Here is an 18,374-nt window from a genome sequence, read left to right as displayed (position 1 = left end):
ATATTGAGATAATAAAACAAAAACATAAGATGATCTCATAGATGCAGAAAAATGTTTGAAATTATCCAAAATTTATTCATAATAAAATCTCATAAATTTAGCATGTAATCTGATATAAGGCATTGTGGTAAGGAGAATTACATACCTTTCTCCTATATTGCTTATATCCTAAGCTTCTAAAACTAAAGAACTGATAAGTGAATTTAGAAAGTTTACAGGATCCGGGATCCCTGGGCGGCGCAGCGGTTTGGCGCCTGCCTTTGGCCCAGGGCGCGATCCTGGAGACCCGGGATCGAATCCCACGTCGGGCTCCTGGTGCATGGAGCCTGCTTCTCCCTCTGCCTGTGTCTCTGCCTCTCTCTCTCTCTCTCTCTCTCTCTCTCTGTGACTATCATAAATAAAAAAAATTAAAAAAAAAAAAGAAAGTTTACAGGATCCAAGACTAACATACAAAATCCATTGCATTTTTACAGAGTGAAAATCCAAATTAATTAACAAAATACATTTATAAAGTTTTGTCTTTCTTTTTTTTAAGATTTTTTATTTATTTATGATAGACATAGAAACAGGCAGAGACACAGGCAGAGGGAGAAGCAGGCTCCATGCCGGGAGCCCGACCTGGGACTGGATTCCAGGACTCCAGGATCGCGCCCTGAGCCAAAGGCAGGCGCTAAGTCGCTGAGCCACCCAGGGATCCCCTATAAAGGTTTTAAGACGTGAAAAGCTTAGAGATAAGTCTGACAAAATACATGCATGGCCTGTCCACTGTATCCTGTACAGCATTGCTGAGAGAAATGAGAGACTTAAAGAAATAGAAAAATACATCTTGTTCCTAGATGAGAAATCTCAATAATAATGTTAACATTTAGTTTCCCTCCTCTGATTGATGGTTGGTAAATTTGAATAAAATCTCCAAATCTCATCAGACTTTTTTTTTTTTTTTTTGGTACAAATTATCAAACCAATTCTAAAATCCAAAGAATTTGGAAAGGTCAAAATTTGAACTAGAATCTCTGCTAAGGAACAAGGCTTGCAGAGCTAAAGGGTGATTGAATAGATAGAGCTCTCCAGACCTACAAAGTGTTATCTTCCTATCTTCCTGGAGATAACATGTTTACATTTCAAAGCGAGAGTAAACCTTGAGTATTTGTATCAAAGGATAATAAACAAGGGATCTTTATCTTACCTCTAAGGGTAGCCTTGACTCTACAAAAAAATAACTTGTTTCTTTCTCTTCATTCCTCCCATCCCCTTCCCTCTACTTCATTTTCCCTTCTGTCTCTCCCTATATTTCAATATAAACCTGAACGTCATTCATATAACAAAAGGAATTATAATCCAGATCATCATGTATCAATTCTAATAATGCATAAATTATAATTAATATCTGTGATAAAATGAATTCAAGAGACAAATTTAATGTTAGAGACATGGCTAAAATATGATGAAAACTTTTTTTTTATTTTTTCAAGTTATTTATTTAGATTTATTTATTTATTTATTTATTTATTTATTTATTTATTTTAAAGATTTTATTTATTGATTGATGAGAGACACAGAGTGAGAGAGAGAGAGAGAGAGAGAGAGGCAGAGACACAGGCAGAGGGAGAAGCAGGCTCCATGCAGGGAGCCTGAGGTGGGACTGGATCACGGGTCTCCAGGATCATGCCCTGGGCTGAAGGCGGCGCTAAAGCGCTAAGCCACGTGAGCTGCCCCTCAAGTTTTTTTAAGACTCTCTTAGGATCCTGAACATCTTTGGAACCATAAATATATAAATATATCAGTGAAAGGGACGTACTTTTTACATTTTAGATTAAAATGGTGAATATAAACCAAGAAGACAAAAAACAAAATCACAAGGCAATTTAAACTTTGGTGGATGCAATCTGGAGATTACACGGATGATATATAAGCAGCTTAATAAAATTACTAGAAACAGAAATACCAAGTTATTTTATCTGTTAGATGTTAGATTTATCCTGCCCATCTCCCTACCCCAGTTTATCCCATAAAAGGAAACAAGTATGTACTCATGGCTAATGATGATTCAGGGAAAAAAATGTTAATTAATCTCCCCACCATCTCCTCCACCCAGAGAGGAATCAGCAACAATAGCGTAATATAACGGACAAACACCATGAACTGGTAAAATAAAATAATACAAGGAATATGTCCTCAATGACGATCAATAAATTAGAATAGGGATAGGACTTAGCAGTGGTAAAACATCAAGCTGATAAATGCTCTGACTATTTAGGGAAGAACTTTTTGGTCCACTCCTGATCTACCATGTCTAAAATTTTATTTCCCAGATACTGTAAAAGAAGTAAGGGATATTATTGTACTATACTAATTTTGAATAAGAAAGATGAATTGGCTGGTAAAAAATGTAAAAATGAAAGCACTATAACTTAAAATCTGTGATTCTGAATAAATGATTTGGACATGTATCCTAGACTTAAGGCAGAGAAAATAGGTATTAAATCAATATCTGAAATTTCTGAAATCATAAAAATATTTTAAATATTTTGAGAATTATACTCTGAAACCATAATTTTAAATGGGCCAAATGAGAATGAAAATGGAAATGATGAAATTTCAAAATTAACATATCTAAAGGTTAGGAGAAGTGAAAGGACAGTTCATACCCAAGAAAAAATACAAATGTCGGGAGGTTATAAATATAGTATTAGGATACCTAAACTTTAGATTATAACTGCTACTCATAAGAAGACAGGAACAGAAACTCTTGGCTATATCTGGAGGAAAAAAATGAACACAGAAGTCATAGGTCTGGTGCTTCAAAGAGACAGTCAAAAGACAAACAAACATAAGATAAAGTCTTTAAATGTTATTTTGAGTCCATTTTCTCTGTAATTTGGGAATGAGATGAAAACCACTTTGGTAAGAAAATATCAGCAAAGTAAACAAAAATGTTATGAAAAGAAAAGTAAGAATTCCCTGAGCTACCTAAATGAGTTTAAGATTCCTGGCTCAGGCAAATTACAACCCAGGCACTGAATGAATTTGATAGGCTCATTAAATGGATGTCAAATATGTGTGAGAACTATAGGAAGACAAGGAGTTGGTGAAGAGGCAAAAGGTTGGCTCAGTTTCAGAAAGGAAGAAGATGAAACTCAGATTCTAGACTAGATAGTGTTCAGTATCAGCTGATTAATTTGGAGGCAATTAGGAAAAGAAATGCTGAAAATCTGGAATGTTATAAAATTGGGATTGCCTATAACAGGTACACTACTTTCTGTGCTGGTTGTACTCATTTGGAATACTGCGATAAGTTGTTCATGAAATATATTTAAGAAAAATACGGACACACTAGAGCAGTTTATCTCTGGAAGTATAAAAATGATGCAACAATTAAAGCCAAGAAATTTATGCAACTGGGGAGCAATGAAGACATTTAATAAGAAGAGACACTTAAGAGTGACAATTGCAAACACATATTAGAAGGGAGGAAATTAGGATAAAGACTTGGGTGTGTTCTATCTAGTGTGATGAAAAGAAAAAAAAAAAAAACAGATGCCATAGTAAGAAAATGCTTTCTAATAATTTCACCCTCCCTTCATAGTTCATTGTGCATTGTGGAATAATTTTATTTGAAAATATGGATACTAAATTTGGGTTACCATGTACTGGACATGTTTTTTGAAGGATCTAGATATATGGAAGCAATAGAACTTCTGACCTTAAGACTTTCTTCTAAATGTGGTGATTGTGTGCAAATAGACATAACTATTGTGCTCACCTATGCAACTTTGAGAGAAGAAAGTGCAGTCTGAATATTTCTGTACCATTTCTTGAGTATTATCAATATTTGATCTTTTTTTACTCTGGCTATGGAGCCACTTATGAAGAACTATAGCTTATATTATTTAAATCTTGAAAATTCCTAAAAAATGTACTGTGGAGATACTCTGCATGTCAAGGTGATGATCCAGATGACCCAATAGATTTTACCTATCTACAATTTCTTTAGCTCTGCAGAAAAGTACCTGGCAGAAATAAAATATGTAGTGCATCACCCTAAATATCTATTATAGTCATTATGTTGCCAAGTTTAATACATTCTATCCCATATAATCTGTAAATCTCCATAATTAACACCTTATTCATTACAGAAGCTATATCTCATATATCATCCATTCACAGGATTAAGTAGCAGAGTTCCCAAGGGTAATTGCTTCATCTATCAATAAAGAAAACAGAGCATTGCACATTTTTACTTATAAAACATTTTATCTCAATAAGTGAACTAACATATTTAATTTCATTATAGATATATTTCACTTAGAAAATATTAGCCAATAAACAATGAATTAAGAGTTACAATTAGACTTCTCTGTTCCACTTTAAGTACTTAATGATATTAGAAAAACTATAAAAAAAGACTATTTAGAGAAATAACCTAAGTTCAAAACAAACATCTTCCAGGGCCAAATAGAATATAAGCATACAGCAACAGGCAGATTTAAATATGCAACCCTGCTAGTTTTGGGGCCAGAAAACAAGCAGAGGAAGAAGGAGGTGAGGGTTCTTTGAAGTAACAGGATTTAAGAGTTCCCTGAAATGCAGAACTGGGATATTTCTATGAAGTAAAGATATCAAATTGATTCCCTGATCTGAAAGGAGATGCAAAAAAGTTGTGATGAATCTTCTGGTTGGAGCTATGACTTATATAAGGTGGATATTTAATTAGGTGGAATGAATGAAGCAGGTACAACCATGCAGCCAAACATGTTGGATAAATTCTGCATGTATATCACCATGGGATAAAACTCTGAACTAACCATATAAGATTGTTCTGGTTGTGGTTGGGAGAGATATATGATATATAAATTCATATTATAAGGAAGGATGAGTATACACACACACACACACACACACACACATAGTTAAAAGAGTAAACCATACACAAAAATTTTTAAAACCCCTGATCAGTATGAACTTAACAACCCAAAATTTGGAAACTCAAACTGATATTAAAGAAAATAACAAACCAAATCAATTGAAGGTGAATATACACTAGATAAAATGAAAATACTAGAGGAAACAGAAAATTACTTTAATACTTTCAGGGGAAAAAATGGAAGAGCATTAATAAAAAGAACAATTTAGGCAGCCTAGGTGGCTCAGCAGTTTAATGCTGCCCTCAGCCCAGGGCCTAATCCTAGAGACCCGGGATCAAGTCCCATGTCAGGCTCCCTGTGTGGAGCCTGCTTCTCCCTCTGCCTGTGTCTCTGCCTCTCTCTCTCTCTCTCTCTCTCTCTCTGTGTGTCTCATGAATAAATAAAAATTTTAAAATAAATTAGATAAATAAATAAATAAATAATAAAACAATTTATAGGGTAGAAATTACATGAATATATGTGTTTATCAAGTGAACTGAGAAATCTTGAAAATGAGAAAATGTAATCATTGACTTGATTAATAAAAAAGAATGAGTGGAAAAAACTCTCGGACACATATAAATAAAGAAAGAATTAGTATATCAAAAGACAGTTCTGAGGAATTTACCTACAGAACAACACAGTAAGAGAAAATAACAAAAAAATAAAGAAATAAAAATAAGCAAAATTTTGAAACAACACATGTCTAATAGGGTTTCTGGAGGCTAATTATAGAGGAAAATGTCAAAGAAACAGTACACAAAGTTAAAAATAACCTAAAAATTCCTCTGATTTTAAAAGCTATGAAACCTCAGATTGAGAATTTGATGAGTTCTGGGAATGATAAACACAAATAAAAATATACCAAGGCCCTCTGAAAAAATTGAAGACAATTAACAATAATGAGTAAAGTCATAAAACCTGATGGGGGGAAAAAAAGAAGAAAAGATCGTAGGAAAAGAAATAATTAAATTGATGATAAGTTTTTTGCCATCAATATATGCCAGGAGTCAGTAGAGTAAAATCTTTAAATTTACAAAAAGAACTGTCAACAAAACATTCCCTATCCAGGTACATTATTAGTCATAATTGAAGGCCAAATAAAGGTATATGTCAAATAGAGGACTATGAAGAATGTTCACATACAACATACCTTCACTTTAAAATCTACTAAAGACTGTGTCAGGTGTGAACCTATATGGAAGGAGTGAGGTGACATGAAAGATCAATATATGGGGCACCTGACTGGGTTAGTGCATACAGCATCCAACTCTCTATCTCGGGGTTTGAGTTTGAACCCCGCACTCAGTGTAGAGATTGCTTAAAAATAAAATAAAATTAAAAAAGTTAAAAAGACCATTATAAAAAAGACCAAAATATAGTATCAATTTAGCTATCATGCACAGGAATAGTAATTGTGACCAATGTCCATCATTAAGACATTATAAATTAATTTCTTAAAAAACATTAGAAATTAATTTCTAGCTAGAATCATTAAGGATAATATGAAAAAAAAGTGCGTTTCCTAAGTCTTTTTAAAATTTGCTAAGGTTTTTCCTTTTATAGCAAAAGGCCAGAGGCACCGAATACAAAAAAATTTACTTAAATATGTACACTAAAGGTAATTACACAGTACAAACGCAGTGCTAAAATTCCAAACCACCAGAAGGAAAAAAGGACTCCAAGTTGGGCATGATATAGTATGGTGGTAAAAAAGTGAGAAAAAGTACAACTGAGTAAAAAGAAGGTAATAAAGAATTAAAAGTCAGCAAGATTAATCCCAACAAAATTGCACTAGGATTTGGAGAAATTAAAGTCACTGGCAAAAGGATATGGGATTGAATCAAGCCTCCCTGTTCAAGTGGTTCATAATTGAACTTATTGATTCACGGATCACTATATATAGTCTTGTAATATATCTGGAATTCTATGCACTTATTCTAGGTTTACTTTCATTTCAACAAATCAACTTTTACTGTTTTAAAACAAAAAATGGTAGCTGGTTTATTGTCAGTACTTATATAACAGAACATAATGCACCATTGATGGTGGCTCCTTAGAGCAGTGAACTGAATAGCAGTCATGGGGACACCGCACAGACACTTCTCCCTTTGAATTTCTCACATGCAGGGGTTTTCCTTGCTGTGCAATGTGTCTTCCCTTTGCTATCTTCAATTCACCCTCCGGCCTTCTCTACCTTCTCACTTGCCACGTGAGGCTGAGCCCTTATCTACATCAGTGAGCTTCCTTGAACTCTGGTGTTCTGGTTGGGCTCAATCCATGAGGTGCTCTGACAGGAAGTAGAGAAAGGTCAGGGTACTTGTGCCCCTGATCCTCTCCCTCTGAGGTTGCTTTGAACTAACTGTGTATCTTAATTGAATGTCGCTGCTACTCTTAAGGAATCCTATATTGTACAATTCTCTTTTATCAAGTTATTGTTACTGTGCCTCTCTCTTTCTTTCCTCCAGGGTCATGGCTGGTGATTGCTCTATTGCTACCAAGTCCAGGTCACTGTACACTTACTTATTCCTCATCCACTTTGGGTACTGTATTCGACTGGTTCCCTCAGAAATCCCATTAGGTACACAACTCAATAAATAGGTAATTTTTTTAAAGTAGTCACTATCCTCATGTATTCAATAGAAATATTTTATCCTTTGCACAGAGGGAGATGGAAGCTTCAGGAAATTATAGAAGATGAGTCATCACTCTCATTAAAAATCTCTCCCCTTCAACATCTTATATACAAAGGCTTCTTACAGCCGCGTATTAACGTGTAAATGTCAGATGCTTGCCTTCCTAGCAGCCATTTTCTTCCTCCTTTCTTCTTGCAAAAAACAACCTCCCGTGACAGAGACTGAACACTATTGAAGTGTATCTCCCCAAACTTCCTGTGAATCACTGTGGCCAAGCAACTCAGTCTTCACCAGTGATCTGTGCGAGAACACTGTTTGCGGTGAGAGGGACTCAGAGAAAGATTTTCACTTTAATAAATGTGGGAGCTGAAAAAAGAAAACTTTTGGATTCTATTCATCATCTTTTTCCTGCTTGGAAAGCTACCAGGTTTGGATTCAGATCCTTTCAGACACACTTGAATTCACCTATGAAGGAAGATACTGCTACCACATACAGGATGGAAAAGTAGACAGCAAGAACCTGGGTAATTTAGAACTTACTGAGGCTTTTAATCAATTCTGGAATAGCCAATATTTAGACTTCTTACTATGTGTAATTTAATGTTGTTATTTTTAAGGCATTATGAATTTTTTATTCTGTTACAGTCCAAACCATGTTTCATTGATAGAGAAGATGAGTTGAAAATGTCATAAAACCAACTTAAAATATATAAATCAAGATAAGGATTTGGATGAAGATATGGGGAACTCTTAAGGTCTCAATTATATAAAAACATCGTAGTCCCAGGAATAGTTGGAAGAAGTTTTATGAACTTCTTGTCTCTGCTTCTCTGCTCACTATTGCTGCAATGCTGAGTGGAACTTATCAAATGACTAAAAGATTAGTTTCTGACATCATCCCCAACCCACCCCCACCAAAACTTTTATATAATGTTTTATATAATGTGAGACACTCAAAAAGGTATTCTTAGTTCTAATTCTGAAAGTCCACAGGTAAAGCATATTCCATAAGCATGCATCAATTTTCTGACCTAGAACATCCCAGATGACTGTTGGAAGGGTACTGGACTACAATGGGAAAGGGGTGGCAGCATTTTGCCCTGAGTCCAACCAGGGGGGCTTTGCATTGCAGAGAATTTATCAATAATAATGAAACAGACTAAGTTATTCTACTTTATATCATCATCACATGTCTACAATTCCAAACAATGATAGTGATATAATAGACCTCTTTGTTGAGGCAACCACCACCCACTTTTAGCATGTCACTAGGTAGTTCTAGAAAAGCAATGAAGAGCGTGTGATCCCAGAAAGTACTATAGTGGTTAGCTACATCATGAATATTGAGTGTCTCTACTATATAGGCATTGGGCTAACCAATAGGAAGAGAATAACAATTAAAACAAGAATATTAGCTGCTCTTAATGAGATTTACAACGTGGTGTCAGTTATTAACCATATGAAACACATATTTTATTTACATTATGTAATGATTTATAGTATAATTATATTATTATATGTTACAATCTATACACATATACATTTTATATAGGTATGATCATATAATATTATACTTTGTATTATACTTGTACTTAATAATGAAGTTTTGGAATATAGGTGAGGTTTGGTGGGGTGAGGACTGGAGCTGACAACCAAGAAAGAAATCTTGAGACATCTTTGGTGCAAATGATGGTTTTATTAAAGCACAGGAACAGGACCCATGGGCAGGAAGAGCTGTTGCTCCAGGCCTGTGAGGCATGGCTGATTATATACCTGGGATTTGGGAGGGGTTTGAGGATAGCACACTCTCTAAGGAAGTTTGGAAGCAAGACTTACAGGACCTTGAAGGAGCTAGCTATTGTTGGGAAAAGGTGACTTATTACTGTCTAATATAGCCTGAGTCATGAGACTCTTCAGATGTATATCGATGGGCCATGTGCTTGGGGGATGATTGCCAACACATATCTTGGGGGGTTAGAGATAAAGGAAATTTCTGAAGGAATTTTTATATGTTAAAGTAGACTGATAGGATTCTGGGGGTCAGGCTAAGATTGCCTGTTGCCCTTAGCAAAGTATGAATATTGAGGCAGTTGAGTCCATAGAGGAATGTCCCTCTGCCTATTTCAAAGACTTGTCAATGTGCTGCCCTGGGCTTATGCATTGTCCTCAGCTAGTCCTCTGTTCCCTCATCACTCAACACACAAAAATAAGACAAATACAAATTACTATATTTAATTTTATTTGTGCACAATAAATTAGCTCTATCAGAAGTTCTAAAATAGAAAACTAAAACAACTCAACATACATTGAGCTTCTCAGAAATTCTAAGTAAGACAGTTTTAAGATAAAAAAAAAAAAAAATGAATTATATGCCAGGCAAAGGATAAGGTAAAAGTAAAAAGATAGTAAATGAAGAATTTTAAATAAGGGAAAACTTGTTTCTACTTACACAACACACAGTAGCCTTAGACAAGTGGGTGCAAATTAAAAACAACAATAACAACTGTATTTCCTTCAGGAGCTGCCATCAATTACTTGCTTTATTTTCTTCATTTGAAAAATGGGGATGGTAACTGTTCCTAACTCATTAAGCTGTGATGATTAAATGTAGTATTTGTACTGTACTTATGGTAGTGCTTCCACAAGAGTATTCAGCAAGCAAATGTTAAGTAAATAAAAATGATGGATGGATGAGTAGATAGAAGAAAGATAGAGAGGGTGGGGGGCTGAGGGAGAAAGGGTGAGATAAGAAAAGGAGAGGAGAGAAGGAGGGAAAAGGAGGCAGAAAGAGGAAAGAAAGAGAGGAAGATAGCCTTCTTGTTCACGAGTTCAAAAGTTTCTCTGCTCAGGTCATGATCCTGAGGTCCTGGGATCATGAGGTTCACATGGAGCCTCATGTCTAGTCCATGCTCAGCAGGGCAGCAGCTCAGCAGCTCCCTCTCCCTCTGACCTTCCCCTCCACTCATGCTTTCTCTCATTGTCTTGCTCTCTCTTTCTCAAATAAACAAATCTTTAAAAAAAAGTTTCTAGTCTATGATGTAGATGGATAGATCGATGATATCTATCATGAACATGGTAATTATCTGTATCTATTATCTGTGTATCTGTCAAGAACAGAATTGGTAGATCTTGATATTTGCACACATTCAACTCTTTAGGCTTTTGCCAAATTACTTGCTAAAGATTTTTTTTTTCTTTCTCTTGCAATTTTTCCCTCACAATTTACACTTACACATGTAGGTATGAAAGTATGCATTCTGCTATTTTCGTGACAATGTTTGTCATTATAGACCTTTTAATTTTTGTGATTTCTCATCGTGGTTTTATCTGCATTTTTCCACTTACAAATGAAGATAGGCATGTTTTTATCCTGTGAAAAGTCTGTTGATGTCTCTCCAAAGTTTTCAGGGGATGATCTTTGCCTGAGTTCCTTTTTTTTTTTTTTTTTTTATCAATTTTGAACAAACTTAAAAATTTGTGACCATATTTTCAATATTTTCGTGGGGCACTTTAATGAACAGAAACATTAATTTTATTATATATTCCAAATTATCAATCTTTTCTGTTCTATTTGTGTTTTTTTTGTCTTGTTTGCAGATATTTTAATGCTGAGTGGTGTGTCATTAATCACCTATATCTTTTTAAAAGGCTTTGAGATACTGTCTTTCATATTTATTATTTTTCATCTGGAATTGATGTGCATATAAACCTAAAATGAATTTTCCAACTTTATAATCAGTTTCACTGCTATTAACTGAAGTGTTTATCCTTTTCCCACTTATGTGACTTTATCTCATGCATAGTTTTAAATATATATGGGTCTGTTTCTGAGATCCATGTTAATTTAGTTATATTTCTGAGAAAAACTACTTCACTCTTTTATTTACTATTATATCACTTATTAATATCTAAATAAATGTATCATGAACCTTGTTCTAAAAATGTATTTTTTTTTCCTTTTCTGCCTTCTGAACACCCATATACATTTTTGAAACAATGGTCAATTGTGTTAATTAATGTAAAGTTTGGTTGTATGAGAGAGTGTTCCAAAAAATCTGTACCTTATAAAAAACAAATATTTATTTTTATCACTTAAAATCTCCATCCAGTGGGATTCCTACTGTATGGTATTGTCAAGGCCGTGAATTCTATTCATTTTGGGTGGTTCACCCTTCTACAGATGTTGCCCTCATTCATATATGCCAAAACAATTCTGCAATACATTCTTATTCCATATAGAAAGAAGGCAGGGGAGTCAATGGTGAGAGGCAAATCCCATTTAGTTAATAGGAAAACCCTGTAATTGTATACATTTAACAAAATGTTCTTGAACTTCCATCTTACTGGAGAGAATTTAGTCCCATGACGATACCTACATGCTAGGGAATGAAGGAAATGTTATTTTTTTCTTCTGGATAATGATACACTCAGAATCAAGATTCTGTTACCATGAAAGAACATAAAGGGACAGTGACCTTTTTTTGCTGTTGTTAATTTATTTCTGTGGCTATCCAAATAGCCATGCACTCACTTCTCATTCATGGAACAAATTCTTTTTCTCCAGCAAGAAAATCCTAAATTAGTATGGTAACTAAATATCCATGAAGAATGAATAATGTTCAGCAAGTTCCAGTATCGATGTTTAGTTTAGACAACTAGGAGACAAGTAATATGTTTATCCACCCCATGTTGAAATATGGAATAAGAATAAGAACACTGGGATCCCTGGGTGGCGCAGTGGTTTGGCGCCTGCCTTTGGCCCAGGGCGTGATCCTGGAGACCCGGGATCGAATCCCACGTCGGGCTCCCAGTGCATAGGAGCCTGCTTCTCCCTCTGCCTATGTCTCTGCCTCTCTTTCTCTCTCTGTGACTATCATAAATAAATAAATAAAAATTAAAAAAAAAAGATAAATTAAAAAAAAAAGAATAAGAACACTGTAATAAAAATTCATTTGGAAAGAGGAAAAAAAAGAAACACAGTCCCCTTTTCCAAGGCATTTATCAAATGTCACTGGTAGGACACAGCACTTTAGAAACAACTCTGTTGTTCATTGTCTAATGTGCATTCTGGCTCTGCCTTTGGAGAGTTTTTCTTATATAGAGAAGCCCCAGGTCACATTTAAGAGGAAATTGGGGAATATTCTCCTGGGAGGTTAGTGCAGGTTTGGTCTTCTGGAGGTTGTTTGTTAGTTATAGGATGCCTCTGCATATCAAGCTCTCTGTTTCTTTGCCAGTACAATTACTTGGCTAACAAAGTCCCCATCCCTTAAGTATGTGATGTGCATAGTAACTTCTAAAGGGTATAGTACAGAAAGTTGAGAATAAAAGAGTAACTTGACACTGGAGAAAGCTGACAAACACTCCCTTCAGGTGAGTGATGAATGATAGCATCAATAGTGAAAAGTTATATTGACAGTATGTACTTTTGATATGGCATGAAGAAAACAGCACTTTGCCTCTGTAATCTTTGTCCCACGAACCCATAAGCCCAGTATGACCATGAGAAACACATCAGACAGGATTAAACTGATGAGGACTTTACCGAGTATCTGACCAGTGTTCCTCAAAACTGTCAAGATCATCAAAAACAAGGACGGTCTGAGAAACTGTTCACCTTCTAGAAGAACCTATAGAGATACTATGAGTAAATGTAATAAGATATCCTGTATGGGGTACTAAAACAGAAAGAATATGAGATTGAAGGTATAACATCTTAGTGGGAGTGAAACCAACTCCTGGCTTGGAGCAGCAGCCTCACCAGGGCTCGCTGGTCTCCAAGGATTTCTCTGTCCAGTGTCTCTCCCTCCAGTCCACAGCATGGGAAATATCTACACAAACCTCTTCTTCAAGGGCCTTTTTGGCAAAAAAGAAATGCGAGTTCTCGTGGTCGGCCTGGATGCTGTGGGGAAGACTACCATCCTGTCCAAACTGAAGCTAGGTAAGACAGTGACCGCCATTCCCACTAGAGCCTTAACATGGAAACCATGGAGTGCAAGAACATCAGCTTCACTGCGTGGGATGTGGGCAGCCAAGATAAGACCCACCCTCTGTGGCACCACTGTTTCCAGACCACACAAGGTCTCATCTTTGTGGTTGATGGCAATCACAGAGGGTTTGTGAACGGGATCCCTGAGAGCTCATGAGGATGCTGGTGAAGGATGAGCTCAAGGATGCTGTCCTGCCAGTGTTGAAGCCCAAGTAGGACCTTCCCAAGACATGAATGCCGAGTTGTTTTTTGTTTTTTTTTTAACGTGGTTTTTGTTCCCAAGGAGGCAATATCTGGTATTCCTTTGAAATATTTTATTAAAAATAAAAATATTTTTTAAGAGGTGGGAGAAAATTTTAATTCATTCACCAGATTAAATGAAAGGACAACATAATACTGTAGACACAACTTAAGACAATTTGGAATCATAAAAAAAACGTGAGGTAGACCAACTAGTGAAATTCACCAAATTTTTGTGAAGAAAACTTTACAGTAATAAAAGAACACAGGTGCCTCCTTTTCCAAAAATCACAAAAAAACCAATTGCATAAATTACAGCCAATATAATTGAATACAACAATTCTCATTCTAATTTTAGCTTACATTCAGTATTAACTTGTGTGAACTGCTACATGTCAAGGTGCAAAAGGTGTATAGATCAATTATTATGCAGGCCTAGCAAACACATTCATACCACAATGTTCTAAAGGATGGCAAGGCTTGAAGCTGAGTACACCAAGGTATGTATTAGCAAATCATGGTGTCCTGTGCTTGTGCAATTTTTTTCTTAAAGGAGAAGGACCTAACATTCTCTAAAGAATTATACTGATAAGGTGATTTTAAAAGATCCAAACCTTAATAATAAAGGCATTGAAAAAAATAGGCAGGTCAAGGTGAATTCAAGTTGACTGTCTTTTGGCTTTCTTCTGGCATTTCTCTTTCACAGAGTTAAATAATATTTAAGAAATCATTCAGAATTTTTTTTTTTATGTTAAAAGTGAATCAATTCACTGTTTAGTACTGAGAAAGGATTTTAGGCGCTCGGGGCCTCCAGCAGTCACTGTGTGGGATCAGCCTTGGCACTCCTCCTCTGGTGTCCATTCTACATGGTCACAATAGGGTCCCTGTGATTCACTCTGTTTCAGTTCCACCTACATCCCTAGACTGTCTGTATTTGCCCTTTTACCCTAAACTATTTTCCAAATTTCAATTGACAATCATGATTGTTACTTGTCTTCCCCAATCTGGAGAATATTGAGAGACTGAAGATCCTAAGGTCTATATCTATATATTCCCATTGTGTGAGAGCTCAAGTTTAATCAGTAAATAGAGTCTCTTTGCCAGGATATAGAATTCTCACCGGATTGTAATTGCACATCTATATTTTTAATTTTAGAAAATACTTTCCTAGAATTCTTTCTTGGAAAACTCCTGCCATACATTTAAAAAAAAAAAAATTAGGATTGGCTAAGATGGCTCTTCTGGTAGGGCCACTTATGTAGATCTAGTAATCTTGCTGGAAAAATAGAGAATATATGCCCAAGCGCCAAAATTCCATATGTAGTTTAATTCCTTTTTATAAAAGCCAAGAAAATGTGACAAACTTGTGATGATCATCATTTCCCTTTATATCTTCAACATCATTAGCAACTGCTCTTTATAATGAATGGGGGACCATAGCAAAGACTAGCAATTAGGTTGCTGGCCTTAAAGTAGAGGTTTAGACAAAGGATGGGTAGATTATTGAGTGGAGGGTAGAAAGGGAAATGATTGATCCAGGATTTAATTGGTGGATGCATGATCCTGACTACTACTTACCTTTTGTATATATTTTGATCTATATTCATTTGGAGCTGAAGCAAAACCTGAAAATAAAGTTGCCTTTTGTTAGAAATTTTTTGCTACTATTCTTTCTTTATCTAATTTTTATTAGAATGCTATATACCTCCACTGCCGAAAGCCTTCAAGGCAACCCTATTTGCTTCTTCCTATGTTCCCAACCCTCAATTTTGAGACTTTGGTAAATACTGTTGAAAAGACAAACTATGGTGATTCCACAGTGGTCCCACAGTGGTACCACCATGATTGGGACATGAATGAATTCTAGGGACTGACATGTGACCGAATGTTGGGCAGTGTGAAATGGGGACAAGTCTGTAGTCATTGGAAGTTTTAGGCATAAGTCTTTACCTCCTCATATAAGAAATGCAAGGTCCTTTACTAGCTTGGTTATTGGTATGTGATGTGATGCCTGATGCCACTGCAACCATCTTGTGACCATGAAAGAAACTAACCAATACTTCAAGGATGTTAGCATAAAAAGATGAAAATAAGCTTTGAGCTACTGAATTGCCTACTTCTAAATTGCTACTTTGCATTATAACAAATTTCTTTAAGGCTTAAGTCATTTTTATTTAGTATTTATTTCTTGCAAATGAAAGTATCTTATCAATACAGATGGTCTATTAATAAAAATTCTGGGGGTTCCTGAGTGGCTCAGTGGTTGAGCATCTGCCTTTGGCTTAGGTCATGATCCCAGGAATCCTGGGATCCAGGGAGCCTGCTTCTTCCTCTGCCTATGCCTCTGCCTCTCTCTTTGTGTCTCTCATGAATAAATAAATAAAATCTTAAAAAAAAATTCTGTATGGTGTGAAGTGAATAAAATTTACCAAATTGTAGCTATATTTAATAAAAGTCTGCTCTAATATAGTTTTAAAACAAGTAGTTATTTTTAAAGGCTACATATAGAATATAGCTGCTTAGTATTTACTTGTTTAAAAATTCAAAATATTGCTTAAATGTGTTTTATTAAATTTAAAATTAATATAAAGGAGGGATGCCTGGGTGGCTTAGCGGTTGAGTGTCTGTCTTTGGCTCAGATCATGATCCCAAGGTTCTGGGATTGAGTCCCACATTGGACTCCCTGCATGGAGTCTGCTTCTCCCTCTGCCTGTGTCTCTGTCTCTGTCTCTCTCTCACTCTGTGTCTTTCATGAAAAAATAAATAAATCCTTAAAAAGAAATAAAAATTAATTAATTAATATAAAGGAATTAAAGTGAATATACTTGTATAATTAATATGGCAAGTAAAAGTAAATCTCTTTTTCCCTCAGTAAGTTTTTGTACTTTTTAAGGGGAGGAGACTATATGAAGGATACTGAATACTACTTTTAAAACATAGTTTATTTTGTATCAAATTATAGTCACACATTTTTCATGTACATTTGGTAAGTTTTAAAATTGACTCTTACTCTTAACTCTATGTAAATCATCTGTTGATCACATAGTAATAAAATAGAAAATGGCAACAAAGTCCTTAATAGTACTGAATAATAAGACTAGAGAATTAAGCTGTTATATGTGACACAGTCATAAATTGTATCATCAATTATGTGGTAAATATATTATTTTCTCTAGCTCATATAAAGAAATTAAAAATTCTCACCACCAAAGGTAAGGCTTACCTTTGCACTAAGATGTAATTTTTTTTTTTATTCATTGAAACTAACTTTATGAGAAACACACTAAAATAATTTTGACACAGTAATGATAGTAAAGTCCATTGTCTGATATTTCTATCAATGCAAATTACTTTCTTCATATATTTCTTCATTTATTTTGTACATTTCCATTCTGGTCATCATTCATTTTGTATTTCAAATCCTAATTCACAGATAGTACCTTAACTATTTTGATTGTATGTCCTGATAACATCCTTTGTGAACTTAATTTCATGAATACATGAATAACTACTTCTCTTTTAATATCTACATAATGATGAGATTTTGTCTGTTTATAAACATCTTCTTGTTAGCCAGAATAAGAATTCACTTCAAAATTAATACATATCTTAATGATTAAAGTGCTTTTAATTTCAAAAAAACTTTAGCCTACAAAATCCTGCAAAATCTGAGACTATCTTTATTTGAAATACATTCCAGATCATTCTGAAATTTGTGCTGATGAAACCATTCCAAAGATGTTAATACATAAAATAAGAATTTTTTTTCCAGATAACAACACAATCCTGCTGATTAAAACTTGGGAATTTATTGAGTCCAATCTATGATCTTTCAGCCTAGTGTTCCATACAGTAGTTTTTAATATAATTTTATTTCACATAAACTGTAACTGCTAGGAATGGATCTCAAATATTATAAATAGAATTAAAAATCTTATGGGTTTCCTTATTCAAAAGTCTCATCCACCTACAAAGAAAAGCATATGAAAGAGTTTCTATTAACTTTGATTTTAGAAATTTGATAAGATAAATACCTGCTTTATAGTTTTTTTAGTGTGGCTTTATGTATTTTTGCTGTTTACTTCTTTCCACAAACTCTTCAGATTTTCAACACAGGGCTTCACTCTCACCCCTAAATCTACTGTCTCTTTTTTTTTTCCAATACAATAATTCCATTGAATAGCTTTTTTTCGATGGTGGAAATTGTGATTTGAGAGATAGACTGATTCACATATACATATGAATGCATTAAAATACGGTGTATTTTTAAAAATATTTTATTTACTTCTTCATGAGAGACACAAAGAGAGAAGCAAAGACATAAGCTAGTATTATTTTCCATGTTTCATTTTTAAATTTGTGTGATCTTATCTTCTGAGTGTGTTGATTGTTTATTTTATTTTTTTTTTTAATTTTTATTTATTTATGATAGTCACAGAGAGAGAGAGAGAGGCAGAGACACAGGCAGAGGGAGAAGCAGGCTCCATGCACCGGGAGCCCGACGTGGGATTCGATCCCGGGTCTCCAGGATCGCGCCCTGGGCCAAAGGCAGGCGCCAAACCGCTGCGCCACCCAGGGATCCCGTGTTGATTGTTTATATTGGGTATA

General features: G+C 35.0%; 1 pseudogene; it reads left to right on the top strand.

The window, feature by feature from the left end:
• The first annotated feature begins 13,357 nt into the window (after window positions 1–13,357).
• On the top strand, window positions 13,358–13,742 carry LOC112661651 (ADP-ribosylation factor 1-like; annotated as a pseudogene).
• The last annotated feature ends 4,632 nt before the right edge of the window (window positions 13,743–18,374 follow it).

Source organism: Canis lupus, chromosome 31 (assembly GCF_003254725.2).
Source record: "Canis lupus dingo isolate Sandy chromosome 31, ASM325472v2, whole genome shotgun sequence".
NCBI lineage: Eukaryota > Metazoa > Chordata > Mammalia > Carnivora > Canidae > Canis > Canis lupus.
This window is presented reverse-complemented; position numbering and strand designations above follow the sequence as displayed.